The following is a 27,729-nucleotide window of genomic DNA, read 5'->3' as shown; positions in this document are numbered from 1 at the left end:
CTGACTTTGGGCACGGAGCCTGGATGCTGTGGAGGGCAGGAGCGAGGGAACCATCCCCCTGTGGTGGGTCAGGGCACCCCACTGGTCCAGGCGGGTCCCCCCACCATTTCACCCAGAGCCACCAGCACGGGGTGAAGCCACCTAATTTCAGGAGGGAGGTAAATTCTCCCACGGGGCCAAACCCCCCAGCTGTGCTCAGCCACTCCATCACTTACATCCCCATAACGTTTTCAAGCTATGAATGGCTGGGAGGATTAAGTACTGTGCATACACCCAATTATTTGAATGTATTTCTTTATATTTTGGCCATGATTTAACCAGAAAGGTAAGCTCAGATGGTATCTTTTCGAAGAGTAGGCTGCATTTGAGGGTTGAGACAGACACTGATTGAAGACTGACTTACAAAAATCAGTCCCTCTATCAGGCTAATTCAGCATCAACATCACTGCAGTCGTATTTTTAGCTGTTCCTGATTTTTAAACCATCATCTACACCGCTATTCATCTAGTTTAGCTGCACTTAACTTGCTTTGATTCACGGTGCATATTTTGCGGCTGTTATTCTGCAACCGGAGTTTGAAAAACAAGTTGAAATAACTCTTACAACAGCAAGAGTTTATTTTAATTCTGTTTACCCCCATTACAACTTCAGTAATCCCGAGTTTAGCGTAACTTGGGCAGAGCAATGGGGCTGGGCCAGAGGTTTGAGCCTCAGCCACGTTTTCATCCGAGTCCATGGGCCTGGAAGGGACAAGAAAGCATCACCAGTGCCATGGGGCTCAGACCCACTGAAGCTGTGTTTGGATAAAGGACACCAGCATTATATCACTGAAATATCATCACAATTATCACAGTAAAATTCTCTGATGTTCAATAAAACACTAATAAAACATATGCTCAGTGGTCACTTGTTTTATTTGGAGGGATAATACCCTGTTCTGACGCAGCCAAATCCAGCTGACGTGCCATCTAGTAATTTTTAATAATTTTTTTTAACAATATAGCTCAACTATGCTTTTAACTGCACAGATCAAAGGTATGTATTTTTGCCCTAAAAGCATTAAGAAAATAAGCTTAATGAGCCCAGCTAAGTCAACAGGAAAGTTAGTGCAGTCCTGGCTTTTAGAGGTGGACCAGAGAAAAACCTCTGTGCAGACCAGCAACGTGGGCTCCCGCCGGAGGGAGAACCATCGAGCCGATCCAGCCCTGCACCGTGGTGGCACCTCACCTCTTGTCCCTGAGACCTCCTTGGTCCACGGCAGCATAGGAACGGTGACACGGCTTCATGGGCTCAGCTCAGGTCCCACCTCCAACTTCTCATGGCGGGTATGTTCTGAGATCGATGCAAAAGGCTTTTCAGTGGGTATGAACGGGATGAGATGCTTTTGTAGGAGATGTCTTCAAAACAAGTTCAACTAGTGACAACATTAAAAAGAGAGGCATTTGGCCACGGACTACTTGTTTTGTGGTGGTAGGGCCATATCTCAATATGATTTGTTCTAGCATAGGGAGCGCAACGTGCCCAGTTTAAACTTCTCCTCCCCATCTGCAGCTTCCTGAAGTGTTGATACCCCTGGGATCTCCCCGGTGATGCAGCACAAGGGATCAGTCCCAGGTGACGGAGGAGGAGCATCCTCCTTACCCTGCTGAACTCAGGCTCTGCCTCCGTCTCCCATGCAGTAACTCTGTTAATCTTAGCCTTACCACTGCCTTCCTTTTTTGCTCTTTCATCTCCCTTTGCTCTTGCTCGTGGGAGACAGAAAACACAGCTAAAGCTCAGCTAGACCCCAGACAAGTTAAAAAAGCAGAGCAGTCATCCCTACTTACCCATCCAATATTCCTGCAAGCATTTCCAGTCGATGGAAAGTCTCCTGCTGGTAGCAACTAGAAGTAAGAAGTCCAGAGATTAGAGATGAAGGTGCAGGAGTAACAGATGACCATAACTTTCATATCACAAGTTGCTGGGCATTTTATTTTGGAGTGTTGAATTAAAAAAAACCCACATCCTGGTTAGTGAAGCAGAATCTGATCATAATATTATGTCACATTTTGTTTTCACATAAAAAATGAAAAACCTGTTCAACTTCAGCAGCATTCTGAATTGATCCAAATATGAGAAGTAATCTATTAGTGCTTCGTGCTAATACAGCCCCCACACAGAAAAAAACCCCACACTTGCTGTAAAAATATCTATTTTATCAACCAGCTTAACCCGCTGGGGGTCTGTCTGTACTCCCAAGCAAAGCAACTGAGAACAGGCACGGGTTCTGAATGTGCTTGTTAAGTGGGCATGATCAATACAAATCTATTTCTCAATTAAGTAGAAGATACTGGCTGTATGGATATTGCCTGCAGGCCCAAGTAGCTTCGAGTAAAACTGGATTCCAGAATAAAAAGTTGTGTTGTTTTTGCTCTGTCTTTTAAAATGAGCTTTACCAGCATGCAACTCCAATCCTTGTGAACTCTGCAGATTAAATTTCCTTGCAGTAATGACCACTAGGAATTAGTGAAATGTTAATCTTCCCACCTGCTGTGTATGATTATACATGAGTCTAATCAACCTGATTACGAAAGAAAGCAATTTCTGCTTTTACAGAAATTTTTTGTTGTTCTCTGCTTTGGTTCTTCTCGAGGAACTGTAAAATTCCTTACCCTATATTTTAAAGCAAAAATAATAATTAAATTAAAATGTGTAAAGGGGAGCAATGGAGGCTGATTGTAATTGCTTTACAACAGATACAGTAATTGATGCTCTGAGGATTTATTTCAAAGCATAGAAGTTGAATTAGAAACCTAGCTTTATCTGGATTTGCGTTGCTTTGATGAAGTCACTGCGTCTTTGTGTCTTGATTTTCAGCTAAACTGTTCTTAATGAGAATGCTAATAATTACAGTAGGACTAAATTGTTTTAGGGACACAAGAGGATGAAAGACAAATTTTGATTTCATTTAAAGCTACAACCGCAAACGTGACACCTCTCTGCGGTCAACCCTGAAACAGGCTGGATGGGAAAGGGAGGAAACGCACCAGCTGAATTCATCAAAGGCAGCTACTTAATGCGTGGAGGGCAGATTGTGAAGACAATCTAAAAAGCTACGTCTAATTGTATTTCTTGTCTGAAATATTCTTTTGAGCCCACATGTATTGACCTACCGAAAAAAAAAGACAACGTTAAGGCTGGGTCCACGCAGCTTCTGAGTGCAAAGGTATTTTCCAAGTCAGAAATCCAGGAAAATCAGAGTCGGAGTACAGAAATCTGAAAATACAAGGAAGCCAGAGCAAGCCCCAGCGGAATGCTATGCTACTTTATTCATCCATCAAACCCACGGTCCCGTTCTCAGTGGCTGGGGACCCCAGAGTGCCTGAACATCACCCCCAGCACAGTGAGAGTCATCTCCAAGCTTGCACACTGTGACGGAAACACGCTGAACGATCCCGGGATTGGAAATCATAATATCAAATCATCTGATTCAATGTATTACCGCTGGTTATCTGAAATCATTCAGGATCTGATGAGCATTATTCCACAGGCGAGCTTAATATACCCAGAGAAATATGATGCCAATTACGAAACCAGTGTTTCTCAGCACTTTGCATGCGAGGAGCAGAAGATAATCGGGGATCTCCATGGTGACAGTGTTAAGGTAGCTGGGTTACCTGAATGATAATTTCCATCCTTTCATCCGATCTTCATGGGTTTTTTACTTTTCATCTTTTCCTCTCAATGTGTTAGGTTTCTAATGGAGAGGAATTGACAAATATCCCAGTATTCCTTAGAGGAAAAGCAAATCTTTCCTCCTATACGCTCCTGCAACTTAATTCGCCTTAACCATTTTTGCAGGGAGAGCTGCTCATGGTAGTAGGGAATTTGCTTTCTACATATATACAGCCAGCTTTAAATTGGACGAGAGAAAGCAGAGAAAATACCTTCCTAAAGTAGACCTCCAAAAACTCCTAAAAGAAAGTCCTTTCCCCTCAGCCCCGTGTTCCAGCTGCCCCACACCACCAGTTCTTCCCAGCCCTGCTTCTCCCAGTGGAGAAGCTCCACTGGAGAGCCCACAGGCAACCTCTGAGCTTCGTTTCTGCTTATTGCTCCCACAGTGGCATAGAAAATACGCCAGAAAATTAATGGGTATCAAGTCTAGGGCTTTCATAATTTGCAAGACCCTCATCCAATTCGCAATTTGGAGAAAAATTCTACTGAGATCTCAAAGCAATCTATCACTCCGAGGCAGAATGGAGTTTCATTGATTTCAGAGAGGTGTGCCGTGGTCACGGTGGCAATGAAAGCCGCTGTTTCCTGAACTGTGAAGCGGCTGCTGCCTTTCTCTCCTCCTTGTGCTCCTCGACTGTGTGCTTATTAGAAGAGCTGAACATTTTTCAGTTTGGTTCATTACAATCTTCAATACCCTAAACAATCTGGTTTCTCTCCCGCTTCGGGTGGTAGAAGAACATCCTTGGAAGATGAAGCACAAGGCTGTCAAAGGAATCTCGGGGCTGGCAGGTGAGACCCATATCCCGAGGGCACCCAGCAGTGTCAGACCCCTTGTGTGGTGCGACAAAGCTATGGAACTGCTGCCAAAACACTCTCCAAGTCCCTCCTGAGGAAGGAGGGAGGCCAGCGAGGAGCAGAGAGACCTGTTCTGCCGCCTGCGTCCCCATCGGGGCGGTGGGAGGGAGCCGGCAGGACCGCTCCTGCCCGGCCACCGCCGGCTGCTCGCTCCCCGAGGATTTAACGGGACAAGGCTTCATTAAAAGCATTTTCATTCCCCGTGTTGGATGCAGCCCGTAAGGAGGAGGCTGCCCCAGCTGCACGCTGTTATTCACAACTGTCGCTCCGGCAGCACTCGGCTTCACGGGGAGCGGAGAACAAAAGCAGAGACCGATTGCTGTGCAATCACCCAATTAACTTCTACATTTTTGTTTTTAATCTATTTCTGCTTACTGGAGAAATAAATACAATAGATCATTAATGCTGATGCTCATAACACTCTGCAGTCACCTTCTCCCCCTTCCTTTACAGGGCTGCGTTATCTAACACCTGGTGGGGGATTTGAAAGGGTTCTCTTCATCTCATTTCATACATTAGTGCTAAGTTTAGCTTCTGTAGGTAACAATTTCTGTTTGAACTTTAATAAAGAGGTATGTTTAGAATCTCAGGGGCACACTCTCTGCTCATTTGAAACAAATGAGGATTATATAAGGAGGAACATGAGCTACAAATAGGATTCATAAAATTAATTGGCTCTAAGCTGCAGCTGAGCGGAGCTGAGCCATCAAAAGTGACGAGTGGCCAAAGCCTTTCTGTTCCACTTGGATGGTCCTGAGGACCAGCAGGGCCAGGACGCTGCCCAGGTTGAAGTGCTCTTGCCGGCTCTTGCAGCAGCTCTGTTGAATTTGGCTCTCCCACGACTCAGGCTCCTGCAGAGCCAACCCCCCCTATCTAACCCCCACCCCAGTGCTGCTGCCGCAGCCCCAAAGACTCTCCAAGAGCTCTGAGCTGTCTCGACGTTTTCATTGATGTGGTGCCACTGAAGTTCTGCCTCACAAGGGGACCAGGGATGCTGCAGACAAAGCCTGGAGCAGCACGCGGAGCTTTTGCATGCTGCAGAGTCCCTCCATATCACTTCTAATGAATAAAGAGCACGTGCATGAACATTCAAATGAAGTGAAAAACCCACACTCTATTCTTTGGCTGCAATTGTCAGTCCAGTTGCCAGAATTCCTCTGCACGGATCTATGGCCGCATGCGCGGTGCTCCCTCTGCTCGAGTTGTTCGTTGGACTAGGAACAACAACAACCTTCTATATATTGATTCTATCAAATATCATGCTGCTAAATCCATCTGAGGAAACTTCTGGGATTCCTTGCAGGAGCCCGTCTGCCATCCCATCCTGGAATACCGCAGCCCCGACACATGGCCGGGAGCAGGGCAGCTATGCAGCCTCTCCTCATTTAGCCAATGGCAGTTCGTTGCCGGGAGGATCAGTTACAGCTGCCATTCTTTAATGAGCTAATGTAAAACCTTTAGCTGAATCTCCCTAATTGCATTTAAAGCACTATATATTATATATATATATATATATATATATATATATGTATAAATCTTCTAAAATAGCTTCCACATGTTCTTCCATTCCAGAGCTCTCTCTAGTTACAAACATCTGAGATAAGAGTGCTAAATTCTGCCAAGACATGCATCCCACCGATTCCTACCACAAAGCCCAACTTGAGGTTAGGCTCCTAGCAAAAAGTTATAAAAATTCATCCCAAGCAGCGACATGTAAACAGGCAATAAGTAAAAGGCCTCAAGAAAATGCCAACGGAGATGGAGCCTACTCCTGGGTGTTGCCTTTGTGCTGCTCCTTCCATAATTCTGAAGATCCAGCCCCGGCCGGGCTCCCGTCGGCTTCCCTGGATGCATGCCCTGAGCATCTCAGCTGAGACGCACGGAGCTTGCACACAGAGCCTTCGCCATCAGCCAGAAATTAAAATAAATGGGAGTAAAACTTTTCTTGCACCTAATCGATAACAGTAATATTACTGGGAGTATAAAACTGGAAAAGACAAAGTCTCTCTATCTCTCCTTTCTCTGAAGACTCTATCAGCTAAGCAAGGCTGTAGTTCATTAATAGCTACTGAAATTATCCCTAATTTCTCAGCTGCATTTTACACACTATCATTGACATTTTAGTCAACAGCATAATCATCCAGGATAAAATACAGTTTGTGATAATGTCTTTGAGTAACAAACGTACCAAACAGGTTACTAATGAAATTGGGAAGCAGCCCAATTAGCTCCCCCCAACATAGCGCTTTGACAATTTTTTGCCACTCTTGATAGCTCGCAAGGGGAGGCTGATGTTCTCTTTTGGTTAAAATAACTTGCATCCACACCAAATGAGAAAAAAAACCCATGACATTTCTCAATACATAGTAACTACCAAGTTTAATACATCTATTATTTCTTTCCAGATGAATCACACCTACTGGGATGCCACCATGACCAAGGACCAACAAGAACAGCGGGTGCTCTGAAGGGCCTCCAGGCAAAAGCGAAGTGACGAGGTCTGCCTGGCAAGGAGCGAGGATCCAAGGATTGACAGCACAAACATTGCTGCGGTTGTGTCCTCAAATACCGGCAGGATCCGACTGAATCACAATGCTGAATTACTGCTCGTCGCATTAACCTGCGCTTTTATTTCCCCAACAGCCACAAACAGGTACTAAGAGCTGCCTGGGACAAGTCCTCCTTCAACTGAAACTCCTCTCACAGCTATTTGTGAGGGCTGCTCCCTGTCCCTATACACCAAATGGTGCTCTACACTGCTTGGAAGAGTCACCAGAGGACCACCCCGTCTTCTTGGGCTCTATACTGTTATTCATACCCAGAGAGAGGAGCAGAAGTCATCAGTCCCTCAATGCATTTTTCAAAAGAAACGGGACATACGTGTGTTCTTTAGATAATCCCCCAGAAAGAGCTGACTAAAATTTCGCTCTAGATCTCACAGCGTCAGCGTCTGGGAGTCTCGCAGCTATTCAGACATGGTTTCTATTTAAAGAAAATGAAACCTCTCCCTGTTGATAATGTACTATTATCAGGTATCAGCTGCTCCTCCGTGCCACCCCCACATACGCACCATAAGTAATTGAGAAAGTAGTTGTTGACAGATCACTGTGTACAGGGGATAATAGACACCACCATCATTCGTGTAGGAAAAGGGAAGCTGGAGCTGTGACAAACCAGTGTGGCACTGGCTTCTGCTGCTGGGAATCACACCGTCACTCCGACTTTGTGCATCTTAGTTCAGAGTTGTCAAAACAGGCGCTCACTTAGGTACCTGCTATAATAAAATTAGTCAAAACCGTATCTTCCCCTGGAGCATTGGAAATATTTTCATATCTGAATTTTTCAGTCTTACTGCAAACACATTACTTTTGGCAAATATTACGAAAGACAAATGCAATAATGTCAGGACGCTTTATATAATGCCGTATCCGGAAAAAAACGCTGCCTATATGTCTGTGTCAGTGTACATACACATCATTTAACACTTCAGTAAAAAAATATCTGAACATTTTCAGATCTTGCAAAACATCCAACCTTTTCCCTGAAGCCTCGAAATCTTGTCACACAGCTTGTAACCAATGGCCATCGCGGGGAGCACAATATCACTTTGTGAACCTTGGACTTGAAGGAAAATAAATTTAAAAAAAAATTGAAAGAAAACAGTTGGAGAGTCTTCAAGAAGCCACTGGAATATGACCGTCCTTGAGGGACACCAACAGAACTCACAGTCCAATTTCAAAAATGAGAAGGGGACTCTCAACTCAAGTTAGATGGATGACTCACCACCCTCTGACTTTTTAGGTGGCCTATAGACAGAGAGGGAAAAATAGGGATAATATGCATGCACGGTGGAAAGGCAAGTAAATGTTTAAGGGGGAACCCATTGCAGATGAGGAAGTTCTATTTAAACCAACCAAACGTATCAACATGGCCAACTTTTCTTATATCTTAGGAAATACATCCTGGCCAAAAGCTGGCCAAAAGCGAGAGGATCTACAGCACAAACCTCAGTGATGGGAAGAAGCCTTGGAAGCAACGCACAGCAGGTGATGCCAACGGCTCCCTGCGTGTCCCACCTCTCCGTGTGGGTTTGGGTGGGCTGAGTCCCATGGACACCTCCGATATCATCCCTAACAGCCCGGCCACCTGGCTGCCACCTCCCAGCCAGGGGCGTCAATTAACGAGCACCACCTGATATTCTCACATGGCATCGTCCTGGCTGTGAAACCACGTCCAAACTGCTAGAAACCAGCACGTGGCAGATTAAAATACAGCGAGAGCATCCTGCACGCTTCCTCGCACAAAGTAGGTGACCCATTTTCCACATATATTGTTGGAGCATTTCATTTTCTAACCTTTCCTCTTGGTATGTCACAGGGGAGAGCCCTGCTGCTGTTTTCCTACAGTAATGGGCTTATTCTGCAGCCACATGCAATAAAGCTATGTAAATGCTTAGTCCTGCTCCCGCTAAAGCTAATGGCAAAATCCCTGAACGCTTGGAGGAGCCCAGGATCTGGGTTCAGCAACCTTCTGCTCCAAAGCAAAGGAAGCACTCGCTTTTTACCAAGCCTCTTCACACACAGAATACTATTCAAACAGATTTATGATTTTTGAACGGGTGTCTTCAGCTGGAACCTCAGAGACAAGTGCAGAGGGTTTATCTAGTCGTAACAAAAGCCTCATGGCATTTCTTAGATAGAATGAAAACCGAGTTTAGCAATTATTCATAGCCTTACATACATTCTTGCAGACAGTCAAGCTGACTTGGCAGACTGAAGCTAATTGGGTTTACAGTAGAATGAAGCTTTGATTGAAGTGCCTCGCTTAAAAAAAAATATTACATACACACCCCCATGCCCCTGATAACATTACTCTCGAGCATGTAAAACAACCACCCCACATATTACCAAAGAAGAAGTGCAGAGATTTTTATTGGTTTACCAAGCAAAGACCCACAAGTGAATAATTCTGAAGTGTTTGATCTGCTGTATTCTGATCCATAATTTAGTGGCTGCAGAAAGGCTGCGTGTGGCTGACATTTCAGGCTGCTTTTGAAGTCCACAAAACCCCTGCAGTCACTGGGGGGAGGGACCCTGCTCAGGAAGCCAAGGTGGGCACCAAACAAAAGGTGGGTGGGAAACAGCTCCAAAGCTAATGCACAAAAAAATTGCTTACAAAAAAGCAGAGAGTGGAAATTAATGTAGGTTAGAGTTTACCGAGTAAATAATTCAAATTCTACCGTGGTGATTTATGAAAATAAAAAGACATCTTTAACGAGCCCAGCAGGCAGCAGGTGCTTCTATTTTTACATGTTAAGAGTAAAAATAAAGAGGCAGGAGCTTTTGCTTCACTGGGCTTTTTTCCTATTTCATGGTTACAGTTTAAAATAAAAGAGCTCCAGTGTGCTCAGGGATATGCTGTGCTCAGCAATTTTGCTACTCGAGAGAGGGTCACACAAATGTTTCCGTCACTGTTTACGCCGTGGGTTTCAATTTCCACACAGCCACACGGAGAACACTTCCAGGTGTTCCTTTGAATTAAGGATTCGAGGGAGATTTCACAGAAATGATACAACCACCTACACATTTCAGAGGAGAAGACATTTTCGCAACAGCCTGGTATGAGACAACACTTGACTCAAACCTGCCGTTGACCACGTGCTCTTCAAGTGCTTTCCTATATCAACATGCAGATAATTTCACAGAGGAATTCAGATCATGGACAAAACCGCTGAAACAATTCTGCGTTATTTTGCAGGGAAAAGTCCAAAACAGCGGCACAGTGTCTACGTTCTTGCAGAAAATGGAAGATGGAGATGTACAAAGACAATACAAAATGGAAGATGGAAGCTTCGTGGGAAGCAAAAGAAAGAGGAGGCCCAGCACAACAGGTAGGATGGGAAACAGGACAGGAAAGGTAAGATTGTAAGAGCAAAGGCTAAGCTAGTTGAAAATTCCCATGATTTACCCTAGAATGGTTTAGGTTGGAAGGGACCTTTGAAAGCCATCTAGTCCAACCCCCTGCCATGGTTGGGACATCTTCAACTAGACCAGGTTGCTCAAAGCCCCGTCCAACCTGGCCTGGAATGTTTCCAGGGATGGGGCATCCACCACCCCTCTGGGCAACCTGGGCCGGTGTTTCAGCACCCTCAGCATAACAAATTTCTTCCTCATATCTAGTCTGAATCTACCCTCTCTTACTTTAAAACCATTACCCCTTATGAACTTTTATTTATGAAACTGTGTCTCATCACCTTTCTGTACAAAGTGGTTGACAGACAACTAGCGCAGTGGGGATAACCTGACTGACTTTGACTCCATGCTCAGGCACCTTGCTGGGCATCTTTTCATCCTCTCAGGGGCAGCCATTTAAATGCAGCCATCTTTAGGGGGCAAGTAGTACCTGGCGTTAGTAAAAATAGGCTTAAAAAAAAAATCCCAGAGGAGGAAATGCTGAGGTAGAAGCCCCACTGACCTGAGCAATCTCTGGTTACGCAGGAAGGAGCCGTGCTGCACATCCTCCCTGCCACTTCGTTCTTCTGCCTGTCTTATTTATTGGATGCTTTCAGAAGAAAATCCAGCAAATTCAGAAGGAAGTCTTCAAAGCTGATGATCCACCCATCTGCCAGCTTTATCCATCAGCATGCAGGGGGCCAGGCTGTGCTGCACATCGACACCTTCTTCATTGACTCCCATATGGTTCATTGTGTGAAAACGCCTAATTAAGAGAAGAAGATGAGATTTTCAGAAAGTAAACCTTATGACTTTCTGTGGAGGAAATGTGAGCGGTAGTGCTAAATCACAAGAGGTGGTAAGTACAGGCAGAGAGGCAACTTTGAAGGTAAACTGCTGCCTCAGAGTGTCGTGAGCTCTCAGAGGTTTAGACTTCAAAATTACACATTTCATGCTCTGTACATTTGCAGCCTGACAGCAGGATTCCCCCGGAGAGGCCGGGGAAGGATCCTCGCAGTACTGCGCACAACGCTTTGTCAGATCAAAAAATCCAGCAGACAGTGATTGCAGATCAGAGGAGCTTACAGCTATTAAATCCAACAATTTGCCACTCTCCAGACGTAAACCGGGATAATTCACTCCACACGCGTTAATAAACAACCCTGCTTCTTAAACGCAGCACCACGTGCGACAGATGGATGGACTGCAAATTCAAATTTGTTTTTGACAACACGTAAAACACCAAAATACCAAAACTCCCCTGAAAACCCCCAACCCACCCCAAGAAAAGATGTGACAGCAGCCGGTGTAGCCCATACACCGTGCAATGACGGACCGCTGGAGCCAGGGAGAGCACTGCCAGGGCAGCCCCTGCCACCAGTGTCCCCCAGTATGCCCAGTCCAACCGCCGCCACGGGCCCTCGCACACACCTCGCTTTCAGCACGCCGCAGCCGGGAGGTCTCCCCACATCTCAGTGATTCCTGCTGCTGAAGAACCACTGCCAAGGGCAGGAAAAGGGGCTGCTCCGGTTATACTGAAATTGTCCTTTCCCCGTGGGATGTGCTGTAGCTCCCACAGCCCCTGAATGCCCTGCCCGGACACACAGAATGGCTAGAGTTCCCAGGGAGGGCTTTTTTGCCTATTAACTCTGAACCAACTCATGACCTTGAAAAGAGAGTGAAATTATCTCGTAAGATTATTTAGCGAAAGGACAAGAGAGATGGAAATAGACATGGTCTAACATGCTTTCCCCCTGGAACTGGAAGGGCAGAGGGAGGCTTCCCACAGGTATTTTTGTGACCCAACGAGGGTAAATCCTATAGAATGCTTTACAAACTCTGCAGAAAGTCAGCAAGCCACGTTGCCACCAGCTGTAAACTCCCGCTCCTCCGTATCAATCTAAGGCAGCAGAAAATACAGCCCTGCAGTCCTTTTATGAGTGGTTTTTATCACCCTGTTTAAGCAGCAGCTCAATTAGCTGCCTCGCACGCCTTCCCTTGGGCTCTGCTGGGGGCCCGGCGCTGCAGTGGCTGTGGCAGAGGCACGGGGGGAGAACACAGGGGACCGACCGCCCCGCGCACAGCAAGAGGGATGTGCGTCGCATCCCTGGCACCAGCATCTCCTGACACCCGCCGCCAGCCGTGGCTGAGCCCGGGGCACGGTGCCCACCATCAGCAGTCACCGGCAGATGTTGCTGTGGCAACTGGAAATCATTTGGCCGGCATTAAAAATAAAGAACTAAACTCATTTTTATGACACAATGCATAAAATGCCCGGTTTCTGACGGGGAGTCTAAATTTGGCCTGTTTGGTTAATTTGATGGGATGACATGAGCGAGGGCATGATTTGAAACCACAAGTCATTTTTCTCCTTGGAAGAGTGGATAACTGAGTCTATTAATCTGACAATACATTTAAACTGAGTTATTGTGACAAGGGACTTCCATTATCCATTTCATCTAGTCGCAAACTGTCAGAATAAATCTCAGGGGGTTAGGGAAAAAAGCTGCCTGCCTTTGTTTGCTGTTTTTATATGCCACAACAGTTTAGATTTGGTTCACTTTAACTCATGATACTGTATAACTGCACAGGGGGAAGCTCACAGAGAACCTGGTACAGAAAATGGCAACTTTATGGTCATCAAAGTTCTCTTTAAAAAGGAGTAAGGACAGTAAAATTTGACTACCTGACAGTACCTTGACATGAGCGAGCCTTTTTTCTTATATATTTCAGTTTTTTAACCATAACTTGTTCTCCCTTTGGAATCAATTAACAAATACCTTTGGAAATTAAAAAGTGCTTTCCTAAAGCTCTGTTTTTCACTTGCTTGTAAAGCAAGTTGACTTAAATAGTTAAAACTCTTATAACCAGAAATGAATCAACATAAGGCACAAAAGAGTAAGCAATGGTATCAAGCCTCAGATGTCAAACTGAAGGCTGGAATTCAATTTTATGGCTCTACTCCTTAAACGTAGGGTAACTTATTCCCCCATCACTTATGCAGATGATGGTACTTTCTTATTATCCATTATTTGCAACTAAACCTGTTCTAGTAGAACAGCATTTATTGATGTAACTGGCCAAGAAGTCCAGTGGCCAGAACGGTTGGAGCTGCAGCGCCCAGTCCCTGCCCCACTGCGTTTGAGGAAGCCGATGTCGCTCGTGGCTGGCAAAAGAGGTATGCAAAATTCCCAATAAATTCAGACCACCGTGTGCTCACGTGCGCGCATATACGTGACTGAAAGCAGGTAGGCGACAGCTTGCACAGAGCTGCCTGGGGAGCCCGCTCTTCTCCAGCCCCCAGGGGCTGCAGCCCTGGCCAGTCGCCACCGAACAGGACCTGTGAAGGTTTCCTGCGGCGGTAACGACACTTTAACCCTGTCTAGCACTTTGTTGGCAATTATTCCCCTTAAGTTTCATTTCAAAGCCACTGTGAGCTGCAGGAAGTCCAGAGAGCGGCAGATATATGCACAGCAACACCCCCCACCCCCCGCACGCACTTTAATTACATCCTTTACAGATAAATATTAGTTTTGAGAAGTGAATTTTAGAGGTTTTTAAGAAATGCTAAAAGCTATCTGTGCTCCCATGCAAAAACGCATGTGTAACACCAACCTGGATATACAACCACACTTGTAGGTTTTTAAATAAAAAGCATCTACACTCTTCACAAGATTGGGCTGAAACAAATCAGTCCATCCAGTCTTAGTACGTAAAATATGTCAGATCCTGAAGCCAGGGGCGAGGACAAAAGAAAAAAAAAAAGCTGTCCATCTTTTACGTATTAGCTTAATTTCTTCAAAAGACTCTGCTAAGAAATAAACATTGTGACTTCAACTAATTTTAATTCCACCCTCTCAGCACTATTCCTGGGAAACAATGAGGACTCTAATTCATGATCCTCCCCAAAGTCATCGTTTGGTCTCAGGAGGTGGTCGGAAGCTCAGTACAAAATGTCAGTGTCACAACTTCACAGCCCGACACTTGCTTTTGATCAGATCTGGGAAGTGAGAATAGATGCAATATGCACATTCCTTTACTGTCACTGCAGAGTATTCATTAGTTTTAATTATTTTTTAGGTTCTAGGGGGAACCATTAAAAAAATTAATCACAAATGGAAGGAACAGCAGCCGTATGTGGCCATAAAAAGACAATAAAGCATTTTAGAATACACACTTGTTATGATTTATACTCAAAACAGGACTAGAGGTAGCATATGGTGATTGCCATAAAGTACATTTATTATAAAAACATGGAGATTTATCCCCAAGCTCGGTGGTATGCAAGAAGTTGCATTCGCTTTAACTTACATTCAGATTCTTGTAATACCACAACTGTCTTTTTGGGTTTTTTAACCGAGCCAGGTTGCCACAAGCCTCAGCCTGTTGCCCCTATAAACATATCCTCTAATTTGCTTTGCTTTAGTTTCAGCATCTTAAACCGAGTAAATGTCTCGGGTGATAACTGCTATAAACGGGATATTATTATCTACTGTAAGTAAGAAAAAATAGTATGTAAAATTATCACCTTAGTTTCTTCTTGCTGACTGAATCCATATAGCAGGGAGGAGCATCACAAACAGCAGAAATTTACAGCAGAGACATGTCTCCAAGAAGGCAGCACAAATATTATGAAGTATTCCTATTAAAATCTGGAAATGATAAAATTTTAACATACATTTTACAGCTTCTATGCAATGTACCTTGAGAAATAGTCCAGGATACACCCCGTATGGGAGCAGGAGACACGGGGCCAGCTGTACCTGGGGCCAGATCAAGGACAGGGCTGAGGTCAGGAGGGAAACCAAAGGTCTCCAGAGACACGCGACCTCCCTGGGACAGCATGGCCTGGCCGAGACCGGCTTGAGGAGAAGGTGCCAGCAAAGCGCTCTGGATCATTGAGGGGAGCCATAGGACGAGGGGGAACGGTTTTAAACTGAAAGAGGGGAGATTTCAGGAAGAAATTCTTTGCTGTGAGGGTGGTGAGCCCCTGGCCCAGGTTGCCCGGAGAAGCTGTGGCTGCCCCATCCCTGGAGGGGTTCAAGGCCAGGTTGGACGGGGCTTGGAGCAGCCTGGTCTGGTGGGAGGTGTCCCTGCCCAGGGCAGGGGGTGGCACTGGATGGGCTTTAAGGTCCTTTCCAACTCCAACCACTCTACGATTCCCATTGCTTATGCTGTTTGCACTGACAAAGCAGCACACGAGTCTTCCCTACCAATGCAGACCAGGATTTCAACCCTGTCTGTTAAGGATTAAGCCATCGTATCTTCCCAGTCTAAAAATAATAAAAAAAGGTCCAGGTCCAATGCTAAGGGTACCTACAGCCCCGCCACTTGCTGTTTCTCGTTTATAGTCTACTCTTTTCCTCTCCAGTCTGATCTTGTCTGAAGTCTGGGAGACAAAAAGGTCAAAGTTGTAAAATAACTGCTGTCTCCTTTTCCTTTCCTTTCCCCCAGCTCCAGAAAAATGCAAGAAGTGGGCTGCTGATTCTTTAAAGGAAACTGTTCTACCTCATCTACCTCATCATTTCTCCAGAGGCAAGAAACATTTTACCATCCCCACAGAGATCCTCCTCCTTGTCTTGCAGTGAACTTCCTCATACTTAGGTCTGCTGTCAGAAGACTGCAAACGGAGGTAATGAAACAGAGCTGGAAAACCATCACGTTTAGCCTCTCCTCCAAAAAAAAAGCCACACAACCAGACTAACCAACATATTCCTTCCTTGAAAAGGGCTGAAATGAGCATTATAAAAAGCTGAAGATTATGGATACTTATTTCAGCCTATGCCACGCTGCTTCTGCGAGGTGCTGTGAAGCTCCTGGTTGGTGCCAACACAGAGATAACATTAAACACACAGACCAGATCCTGGGCTGACGTAAATCCCTGTCTCCAGTGGCATCCCAGTGACTCTGATGGAGAGTGGGGAGTGACACGCTGGGATCCTTGGGCTGCGTTGGAAGGGACAGCACCTCAAACAACCATTCCCTTGTTCCTTCTACCCTGCACCCAGGCTGCACGCCTGCTCCCCAGGCCACAGAGCATCACTTCACCAACCAAGGGTTTCCCTGGTACTTCTTAGTGCTTTCTGGCTACAGCTGGGATGAGCACATCTAAGAGCTGGGGCAGGGTATCATTTCACATCCAAAATGGGCAGAAACACTTATTTTTGCACAGAATGACTCAGCTGCAGAAGCAGCACAGTTGTTGGGGCTAATTCAATGCAGCTCATATTGCATTGGGGAGAGGCAATACAATTATTCGGAAGGTCTGAATGAAGGGCAGCCATAGATGTGTTTATGGAATGTACATTAAAATAAATCACTTCTGATACCATTTTTCTTCCTCTGACGTAATTATAACCATCTTTAAAATAATGTGACTTTTTTTTTTAATGGGGGTATTTATTTCAGTTAAGTAGTATAAAGCATCAGATCTAAACAGAGCTGTAGGCAAAGGATTTGGTTATTTAGAATTATTCTGCATTAGAATTATACTGGCTCTATAGTTCTATATTGTACTCAGACGTTATATGAAATTAGGCACAACAGGGAGAAAGAATCAATCAGTCCTGGCTAAGGAATTGAGATAATAATGACTCATTTGACGGGATTGCTCTGGAAAATTAATAATGACGGTGGTAATTACTAACCTGGGATAGCTGCAGTGCTCATTATTCTCCTTTTACTCTATTGAATGTTAAGTATTATGAAGACGTTTGTTAGGAACATGGTCTTGCCTGCAGGCTTTCAATCACAGACAAGGACTCTCCAAGAGGTCTGAAATCTGTCCTCCTTTTACACTCGCTGGGAAACAAACCCCAAACAATTGTAATATTCGATATATGGCACAGAAAGCAGCAAATAAGATATTATTTGCAAGAGCCGATGTCTTGCAGGCCTGATCCGTGGCCGCTCTGCTGCCTTTGCTCACCGGAGCCGAGGATCTGGCCCATCACCTCCTCTGGGGAGGGAAGGGTCAATGCATCTCTGAAGATCCCATCATTTCATTAACTGTTTTATCACCTCTGTGTCAGCGATCACTCTTTGTGCTGACAACAGCTAAAAGCGGTGCCTTTTACAGCCCATCAACCCCACTCCTCAATCAGCGAGACACCTCAAAGTCAAAGGGAGCAGGTTTCTCCCCAGGACAGGAGCTCCCGGCCAAGGAGTCGGGAGACACCGCGAGCTGAAGAGCTCATCTGAGGCACGCTGGGGATAGAAAATATTCTTTAATAGAACCAGAGAGAGAGATTAGACTCTAAAAAGCTGAGAGTGACTAACAATAAGGATGTCTAGCAGCTGTGCTCTCAAACATCTGTTCCATGCCCCACAGAGTGCATTGCACAACTTATTTATATTTTAAGTGGATCAGCAGAGGGTTTACCTTCTGTTGAGCAGCAAGTGATAAAACTGCATGCCCTGTAACACGAAAGAGAGGGAAAAAAAGTTGTTCTTGGGTAATGTTGAAGGGAAACAAATTTCTAACTTTCTGAAGGCTGCAGAGGTTTCTCAAAGCAGCAGCTCTCTTCCCTGACTGAGGAATTTCGGACTCCTAGTCAGCTTTCCTAATTACTCCCATTTTTCTGCCAAATTCTTTTTCCCAGCTGATTTGGCCCAAAACTGCTTCGGTCCTATGAAATGGGCTCTTTTAAGGCACCTTAGCGACCAAGTTGTGTTGTATGCTAACTCCATCTTTTTCTGTCAAGATTGTCAAACACGCAATTTTTCCAGAGGGATTCATGAATTTAAAGTATCTCATCTATAGATTTTACAAAGTCGGACCACCTTTTAGTACTAGAAATATAAGCCGTCTATTCAAAGCCCCCTGTGATAAGGCAGCTTTTCCCCCTCTGTAGCTGGCCCTGCCGCTCTCCAGGGAGCTGTAACGTTATTACGGGGCCCCAGCTGTGCCCCCAGCCCCCCCAGGCTCAGGCAAGAGGCAGCGGCTAAAGCTGGTTTGGCATCTCAACCTCGTCCCAGCCTCCTCTCGAAGGACTCGCGGTACTCGGACAACGCGGTACCCAGGCACGCCTGAGGACACACCAGAGGACTTCAGCCCACTGGGGCGCTCCTCTGTGCGATCCACCTGATCTTCTCTCCTGACAGCATTTCCACAGGCAGGGACATCCCACTGGGACAGATGACAGACAGCATTGTCCTTCATAATACTTAAATCCCCGTGAGCCATTACTGTGAAACGTCAAGGCTTTTTTTATTTACAATCGTAGCATCATTAATGCCACTTATCTTTATGATTTTGCCTCCTTATTGTCCCGTTTATAGATTGCTTTCAAACAAGGCGAGAACAGCGATATTCACTGTGTGCGCGACTGTATGAAATGTCAAGAACTGGGGACGTGAGCTCTGCTGGGGTAAAGGAAGATGATGACAATTTTTAACTGCAGTCCCTGCTTTCAGGCCTCTTGTTTAGCCCCTTGCAAACCCACTGTCACCCAGGCTTGTTGCTGCACCGTGCATACGTCCAATTATTCTGGTACAGCATGGCATGACAAAAACAATCCAGCCATACAAGCCAGATGATATACTTTTAGTTTAAAAATCCAGTTCTCTTTTAAACATCTTTTTCCCTGTTACCAGGACAGATCCTGCCTCCTTAACGGTACTGAAATCCATCCTCCAGAGGAAGCGGGATTTGGATCGCTGCTCTCCAGGGTTGGTGCTGCATTCATCAAATGGTTTATTTTATTAATCTGTGCAGGATTGAAGAAATACCCAAACTGGCTGCGTTTGCAAAGCTCCCCTGCTGTGTTAGCTCTGAGCACTGCCCGAATATTTAAAAAATAACCATAAATAGAGCTCACCTTGCACATTCCTCACAAGGAGATTTCATGGTATTTTAGAGAGGAGGTCAACAAAATTAAATGAGATGCATAAAGTCAACAAGAATCCAACAACTACGAAGATCTTGCAACCGTTATCCCACCAAGCCAACACAACCTGAGACCTGGCTACGTGTGCCCACAGCCAGCAGGTCTCTGTTGTACTGACTTTGTGCTCTGCCTCCGGTCCCCAAAGATAACCACCGTCACACCTGGGTGCCAGCAGCCCTCCATAAACCATTTACAGGAAATCACTATGGCAGCAGCACTTGCCTTTCCTGAAGGATTCAAGACCAAATAGTCTTGAAGCTCTTTGGAGCTTTCCCAAAGAATTCAGGCCACACAGAAACGCTGGATGTGGAGCTCTTTCGAGCGTCTCACTATAAACATCAGTACAGAGCTGCCTCCTACCAAACACTTCTCACCATTAGTTTTCCCAACAGGAAAGGGCACGTTTGAGCGTCTGACTTCAGCTACGAGTGCTAAACGTTGAAAATAACTGGCCTGAGTAGGTGGGAAATCCATCAGTTCGAGACCAGGCATCCTGAAGCAAGGATGAAGAGAGCCATTCTGCAGCACAAACACCTTTCACAGCTTATCTGAACCACAGCAACACGTTAAATCTCAGTCTCTGCTGGCAGCTGCGCCCAGCTAAGACTGAAATAGTCATTTATATAGTCACCTCCACCTGGGAGGATGTCACCTGCAAGCACATTTCAAGAGCAAGCCCAGATTTAGTACCCTTATGATCCTGACTGACTATAACACTTCAAATGATCCGTGTCTGCTCTGTGCATTTCCTTCTTCAGCGTAAACAAAGGTACCAAATTTCTGTTCAAAAGTGCATGCAAGCTCAGAGAATTAATTATTGTAATTATCAATTGAACAGACTCAGAATGCTAATCTATTATAAAGCGGTCTGTTAATTGGTGTTAAACTGTCATTAGCCTGCCATTTCCCATGTTATCAAGCTGACCTGGAGCACAGCACAGTTGAAAAACCAATCCATTTCTCATTTCTGGCAAACACTGATTGCAGATTTGGAGAAGAAGAAAAAAAAATAAATCTACATACCTGGAATTGAAATTACTCTAACAACAAAGGAAAACATCATTCTGATGCTTTAAATTACAGTGGGTTTTGATACATGTAGAACCGTACTTGCACGTACCTGTCCGTGTACTGCTTTTTGCCTCGCTGCCTCCAGCAGTGCCCATGTTGCTCTGCCCGCTGCCCCTGACCCTCCCGGTGCTGCCACGGGCCTGGGCTCTGACAGCTCTGGCAGTTCAGCGCTGCCAGCACACAGACTCTATTCCCGAGCCGCAAATCTGCAGGTGGAGCAGAAATTTCCTCCTGGTGCCCAAAGCCACAAGCCCGCAGCATTCTCCATCACAGGAGTCTCCATTTCTTGACCCACCAAGCGCAGCCTCCGTCCACTCCTCCTTGGGTACCGCTGGGGGCTTACGACCTGGTGCCTGCAGGGTACCAAACATCCAAGAACAGCAATGATCAGCACCTCACCAGGCTCATGAATCACTAAAAAACCATCCAATGCTGTCCCTAAAGAGGTCAAAAAAAAAAAAAAGGGGGCAGGTCTCAGCCTGGTCTCTTCCATTCAAAAAGTAGCTGCCTTCAGTCAGTCTTTGGGCTTTAATTTATAGACGTGGAGACAGAAGATTGCCTTCTGTTACTTCTCAGAGGTCAGTTACAAAATCCAGGTGCCCAGGAGGGCAATGAACTTCCACTTAAACCTGCTGCAAGAGGGAGAGATGGTATTTCAATTTCAGACTGTCATCAGGGAAGGCAGCACTGCTGACTGCTCTCTCTTCCCCAGAAGCTGTCGCCAAAGTGGCCATGACCTGCCAAGGGCATTTCTCAGGGTATCTCACCTGACTGACATTTATCTATACTAATATTTCTTTCTTTTTATTTTATTTTATTAAATAGCCAACTTTAAAAGTTCAGGGGAACTTAAAATGACCTTTAGAAAGTCCAAAAATGATTCATTGTCTGAGACAACTTCACCATGGAGCAATCTCCGAAATACTTACGCACCTGCAGATCACATCCCTCTCCCTGTGAGAACCACTGCACCCACTTCAGCATTCCTCGCCAGAGGATACAGGGCAGAACTTTCCAATTTGACAGATATGCAAGAGTCTGAATAGGGAAACAGTGAGTTTTCTATATGCCAATCAGAACCTCTTGGTACTCGGATACCTTTAAAATCAGGTCTAGGATATTAGACAAGGGGAAAAAAAGGCTCAGAGACTCAGAAAGCCTGTGGAAATAGTGACTTGCCATTTCCCAAGACTTCCCACCATGTTTTTTCAATAACTAGGAAAACAAAGCCTTTGTCATTTACAATTATCTCTAGTTCTCCTTCCTTTTCTTTGTACTCCTTGCCACTGCACAGCTTTTGTTCTACCTCATTTATGTCCTTTTTCACTTTCCTTCCAGAATCCTCCCATCACCTGCCTTTGCATGTTGAAATACTAACCAGATCACTGTAGAAGTACAAAAAGGAAAGAAATAAAACTTTTAGTGCCATCAATAATAAACATAGGAAGTTTCTGGAAGTGGGAATCCATCTAATTCAATGTCTTTCACTACTGATGGCTATTATTCCTCAATTCAGGCTCTTCTGAGACATCCGACTATTTGTCACTTTCTTTCCTTACACTGGCAGAATACCTAAGTACACCTGCATGAGCCTCATTTCTCCTCTTCCTCAAAAAAATTCCTAGTCATCTTCTATTTGATATCCTTTACTGCCACACAGACGCTCATCCACAGGAAATTCCCATTTATTTTATTCCATGAGACCCTGTTACATTGATAAACAGATCCATGTGGCAACCAGCCACCCCATTCCTTTCTCTCGGTAGCAGACAAGCTAAGAGGCCAACATCACTTCCGTGCGGAAAACATAACCCCGAATTGCCCATCCAGCAATAGGACTTCTTTGTCAGCATCTTCCACCTGAACTGGAAGTCAAATTAATTCTCACAGCCGACAGGTACCTCTTCAAAGAGCTCTAGCGCAGATCATCAGTACTGTCTGTCAACTTCTATCTCTCTGAATAATTTTCTTGGCAGTAACTGCTGCATAAAAGTCCTACACACCTATACGAGTTTTACACATTACACTCCACATTATGCAGTGGTACCAGTGACCACGTTTTTTTGGCAGGAGATTAGAAAACCATCAGTCCCCATTTTTTTCTCAGCCTGCCCTATCACATGCAGAATGTATTGTTGCTGGGATACTGTCACCGGGACATTCGCTGGACGTTTTGCTTTGCTTATCTTTTACTCTTCAAAGTGCTACATATTCCTTGTCTTTTATCTAACTCCCTCATTATTATTCCATCCGTTGCTTACACCTTTACAGTTCCTCCAGCCGCCTTCATGTGATCTTGCTGCCTTATTTTCTGTGGGTGACTTCAAATTCTGCTTGAGTGCGTGTTACTTTTACTGCAATAAAAGAAAATAAACTTATACAGATGGAAAGCTACCTCTTCTGCTGCTTGGGAAAATGAACTCTACGAGCTTTCCACTAGAGGAATCGCTTGGTTAGGCTTGGAGAAGACTGACGAGCACGATGTCAAGGACAGCTGTCAAAGTGAGAAATGCCCGTTATCTCTTCCTCTTACACTTCAAACAATCACGTTTGCTTTTACTTCACTTTATTGATATGCACTGACATGGTCCAAAATGGATGTAGAAACAGAGGAAAGACCACAGGCAAATTTTTGCTATTTCAGGAGATCAAGATCTCGTTCAAGGGAGTGGCTCCTCCGAGCACCATTCTTTTAGAGAATGAACGGACAAATAAAGAAAAACGTCGCTGCATTGATCTGTAATTTGTCCTTAATTACTTTAGGATTGAAATAAAAATGAAAAGATTTCCATAATACCATTAAGAAACTGGTTTAGTACAGGGAAAATAATTAAAACCTGTCCTTAATGTCTTGGAATGCAACAGACTGATTGCTAATGGCTTTTCACAAGTGCTAACAATGATATTCATGGAAAAAAGGAAAACAGGAGAATGCCACAAAATGGCACTTGAGCATTTTTTCTATTTTCTAAATCTATCAGTCAAAGATGTACAGCCTTGCTTTAACAGAAGGCATGCAAAAAGCACAGGGCTCTCTCATTTCTTGGATGGTTAGTCAAGACTTACTGTTCAGCAGATGCGCATAAGAAGTGTGTTTCTTCTGCACTGAATAAACGTCCTTCCTTACAGACATCGCTTTTGATACTCAGCCGAAGTGGCCTGTTGGGAGATCAGGACGGAGAAACTCACGATGACTGGCTTGCTGCTTCTGTTTCCTTTGGCAAGAAGTTGGGTGCTAATTTAAAACAAAGCGTTGGCTTTTTTATGGGGTGTGTGGGCTGGCAGCCTTATGCTTGCAAAGGCATGCAAGGCTACGCGCAATGCTTTTCTTTGCTTTTTTTTTTTTTTCCCTTCTTTTAAATAAACCCAAAAAGTCCATTCTCCTTTTTCATCACTGTAAATGCGGTATAGAAGTTCCCAATAAGTGACTGTGCCTCAGCTCCTGTTGACGGTGATGGCCAAACTCCTAAAGCCACGCTGTTTTACGACTCCAAGTATCAACATTTTTCCCTCCCCGCATCAAGAAACTACACCTAGTGGCATCATCTGTTGCATTAGAAACTCACATAGAGAAGAGAAGCCACATCAATTGGGACAGCCCAATCAACCAACTGTGGCGCTTACCATGTATTCCTGATTGCTCCGTTTGCTTTGCTATTACCACAGCGATGCTAGGACTTTTCTTTCGCATATTGAAATGGTGACGGAAATAATGCATTTTGTGTATGTCCTAAGAATCTGTAAGAATTGCTGAATTTTAAACCCTTCCTCTCTAACTTGGCTGTTGTGATGCTGGGTTTGGTACTGATGTGCGTAGTTTCTTTGGGCCCAGGGCTAGCTCATTAGTGGCCTTATCGTGATTTGTCCATTTGGATGGAGAGCAAACTAAGGCAGGAATTTGCAGAGCACTATTTGTCAGCAGTAATTCCCTTCATGGATGCTCCTAGTGCACCGCACGGAAAGCAAGCTCGTTCACTTCACAAGCGGAGTAAGCGCCCTGCCTGTAACAATTCCTTATAGAACCTGCACTCCCTGAAAAAACAGCAGAAAAAAGGCAATTTAGATGCTGGGGGTGAGGAGCGGGAATCACCTTCTAAAGAACATCCTTCGCCATTTGCTCCGTTTGCCCTCCATCTGCGCTCCCTGGGAAACAGCCCTCTAATTAAAGTGTTTAGTTCGGCTCCGCATTGCCTCCCGCTTCCTCCCGTGGCAGGGCGAGGAGCGGTGATGGTGGTGGGACCTCCTGCTCCGGCTAACGCGCGTGGACCTCCCAGGCTGAGACCTGCACCCGCAGATGGAGAGAAAAGGCCATCCGTAAGTGGATGAGGAGCTGGCGATGACCGGGAGGGCCCTGGCAATCACCAGGTCTACTAATTACCTATTTCACTCATTTTCCTACAACGTGAGTAGGCGAGGAGCCCCAGTAAATTGCTGGGGCAGATTATGTATAACCCTTTGCTGCGGGCAGGTTGTAAAACTACAGGCTTGCTTTCAAGAACTGCCTGGCCTCCACAATTATATTTTTTCATGCAGTAATTTCCTAATTAACAATTTCTCCCCTTTGAAGACTTGCACTGTCAAATTGTTTTTTTTTCCTATTCTGACAGCAGCAAAATTATTTATCCCATTTCCTCACATGGAGTTCACTTTATGTTCTAATGAACAATGGTAAGAAGAGAACAATACGGGGAAATACACAAACTTACCCCCTGCCCAGATCAGAGAGAAATTTCTTATCTTTGACACCTGCTGGCAATTAATCCTTTGCACGCTTGAATTTACAATTACTAGCCCTCCTGTACCAGGACTCAGGTGTGCGATCCCAGCTGCCCTTCAGCGCTGCCCTCTGCCTCCCCGCACCGCTGGAAGGAGCTGAATCCTGCTCGTTTACTTTATGGCATCCGAGGAGGAACTCCTCTCTCCCCAGTACCCATTAAGGGGGCACTTTGGCACGCACCAAACCCCCTGTTTTTATGCACCTTCGGTTTGACATGGATATGCCTCATCTGTGGAGGACAGACATACGTTTTCGTACAAAACGCATTTGGACTGAGATCTCTCAGTCCTCCCGCGCGCCTCCATCAGCCCCCCGTCATGTGCCCTTCAGCCTTTGGGCTGTGCTTGCAGGAAAAGCCTTTCCTCCTCCCCTCGGGGTGGACTGCTTAAGTTATCCGACCTTAATTGCCAATTTTTCTGCTCAACAGAAAAAACCAACTTTACCTTATTTGCTGCCTTCTGGTTCTCACTGCTGAAGGCTCTTTCCAGCCCGCTGTGCTGCTCCTCCTCCAGAGCTCCGGCCTATAAAGCAATGAACAGCTACAATAATTACATCCGGTAGCTACAGATATTTTTTTTTTTTTTGAAGTTTGTTATGGAATCTGGAAGGCCAAGGAACCTTCTGTAACATCACACTAACTTGCATTTTAAACTTCTACCCTATCAAGTACTCAGTAAAGGTTTTCAGTCCAGCGTTTTGTTGGAATGTAACAACACCTTGACTTTGCCCATCTGAAAATATTTCCACACTACATACGAGTCAGCTGTGCACAGGGTAGAAAACTCAACAGAAATACTGTATAGAAATATTGCAAAGAATACTGTTCTTTGAAGTACTAGTGGCATTTGAAAGCCATCTAGTGCTTTAAAGAACAGTATTTTATTAAGTATTTCAAAGGAACTTTGAAAGTACTATTATTTCTTATTTTGCTATTAAAACCTGTAAGTTTGAAAGTTAATCATTATAGGACCTTTGATGCAAAAATCTATGAATAAAATAAATTCTGAAGGCCATTTTCACACTAAGTTATATTAAAACATTCCTTCATCTCCCTTGTTAATTTAATGCACATCTCCAGAAGTATCTTAAATATTAGGAATAATATTCTACTAAATAATCAAAAAACCCCTATGGCTTCTTGAATTTTCTTCCATTAACACACTACGATATTCCTCCTTGCTTTCTAGTGACCTTTAAATAAACTTTTCAGGTTACTAATTAGCATGATAAACAATGGATTCCCATTTCACGGGCAATTTCGTGGTCAAGCAACCCACTGGAGACAGGCTGCACGCTCTGCAATATTCATATCTGCAGCAAGCATCCGAGCATCTCTGTAAGAGACATTTGCTTCCAGCAGTATCTCTAGTAACATGTGTCAGTACGTTTTTTTTGCTTAAGCTGAGCCTAATTCTTTCATTAGCGTGCGTAATATCTTAGAGGAGTGGTCTCACACGCAAGGGGAAAGTCATGTTTTAAGCTTCACAATAACAGCAGCAAATCGCCCGGATGGCAGCGCAGCCCAACAGCCGGGACGTTTGGTGTGCCATCGAGGAACATCACACATTGCACCAGTGTCACAGTGAATTCCTTATCGTTCTGTTCTCAGGGCAAGTTTCTCTTGTCTCTTCTCAATTACGCTTCATTTGTTTTTATCACAAAATTTAATTTGAAGCAGTTGTTTCCCAGATGGGTTAAAGCATATTGGGTTTTTTTTTTTTTTATGTTTCAAGCAAGAGAAGACAAAATGATTACTGGTCTTGTATATAAAACTAGAGCCCGTTATGGTGTAGTATGGGAGATGACTGCGGTGGGAACTGGCAGGGAAGGAGCAGTTTGCATGGCTGCGTATGCTGTATTTCTGCCCGGCCAGGGCCACGTACCTGCCTGGCTTGCTCCCAAAAGGCCTCAGAGGGCTCCAGCTGGTGCCACCCGCCCCAAAATGCTCGCCCTGCCACCACCACCAGCCACGGCAGCTTGCCTCCCGCTGTGAGGCGAGGACAGCCAGCATCTGTGGCACGAGACAGGGAGGGGGAAACACCTCCTGGAATTTCAGTGGTGCTGTTCAAAGTGGGGAAAAAAACCCAAAACACAAGAAAAACCAAAAAACCCCCAAGCAAACAATAACTCAGTTACGAAGTACAGAAGGAGATTTGAAGAGCGGGAGGCTTCTCTCCCTGCAGGTCACCGTGATGGCTGGATGGGAGAAGCAGAGGCTGAAAAAACAAGCAGAAAGACAGGAGCAGGGTGGTTAAGGGGAATAAGAACTTGCTGTCAGCTGGGGAGATTGTTTCTAGTCTCATTTTGTGCCAGTGACCTCAGGGGAGGGCTTAATTTAGGGGATAGAGGAACTGTTCCACTCTCACCCCATCCTTCCTCACCGTGGGGAGATCTTCGGGACGTGGACTACCTCCTGCTGCACACTGGAACTACCACTACGTGGGCGGGTAGACACTGCCCCGAAATTATATAC

At 45.0% G+C, this 27,729-nt stretch overlaps 1 long non-coding RNA gene across 1 annotated transcript in view; it reads right to left on the bottom strand.

Moving 5' to 3' along the window:
* The window catches only part of LOC134521691 (uncharacterized), a 29,983-nt gene extending 5,226 nt beyond the window's left edge, over window positions 1–24,757 (bottom strand). Inside the window, exons 1-6 of the long non-coding RNA XR_010072836.1 lie at window positions 24,570–24,757; window positions 23,546–23,638; window positions 20,529–20,832; window positions 11,044–11,286; window positions 1,827–1,883; window positions 1,228–1,414 (exon numbers count right to left, since the gene is read on the bottom strand). This is a non-coding gene — a long non-coding RNA (uncharacterized LOC134521691). The remainder of the gene's footprint in view (window positions 1–1,227; window positions 1,415–1,826; window positions 1,884–11,043; window positions 11,287–20,528; window positions 20,833–23,545; window positions 23,639–24,569) is intronic.
* Between the last annotated feature and the right edge of the window lie 2,972 nt (window positions 24,758–27,729).

The sequence above is a fragment of the Chroicocephalus ridibundus genome, chromosome 10 (assembly GCF_963924245.1).
Source record: "Chroicocephalus ridibundus chromosome 10, bChrRid1.1, whole genome shotgun sequence".
Lineage (NCBI taxonomy): Eukaryota > Metazoa > Chordata > Aves > Charadriiformes > Laridae > Chroicocephalus > Chroicocephalus ridibundus.
Note: the sequence above shows the minus strand (reverse complement) of the source record. Positions and strands in the feature narration are given on the sequence as shown.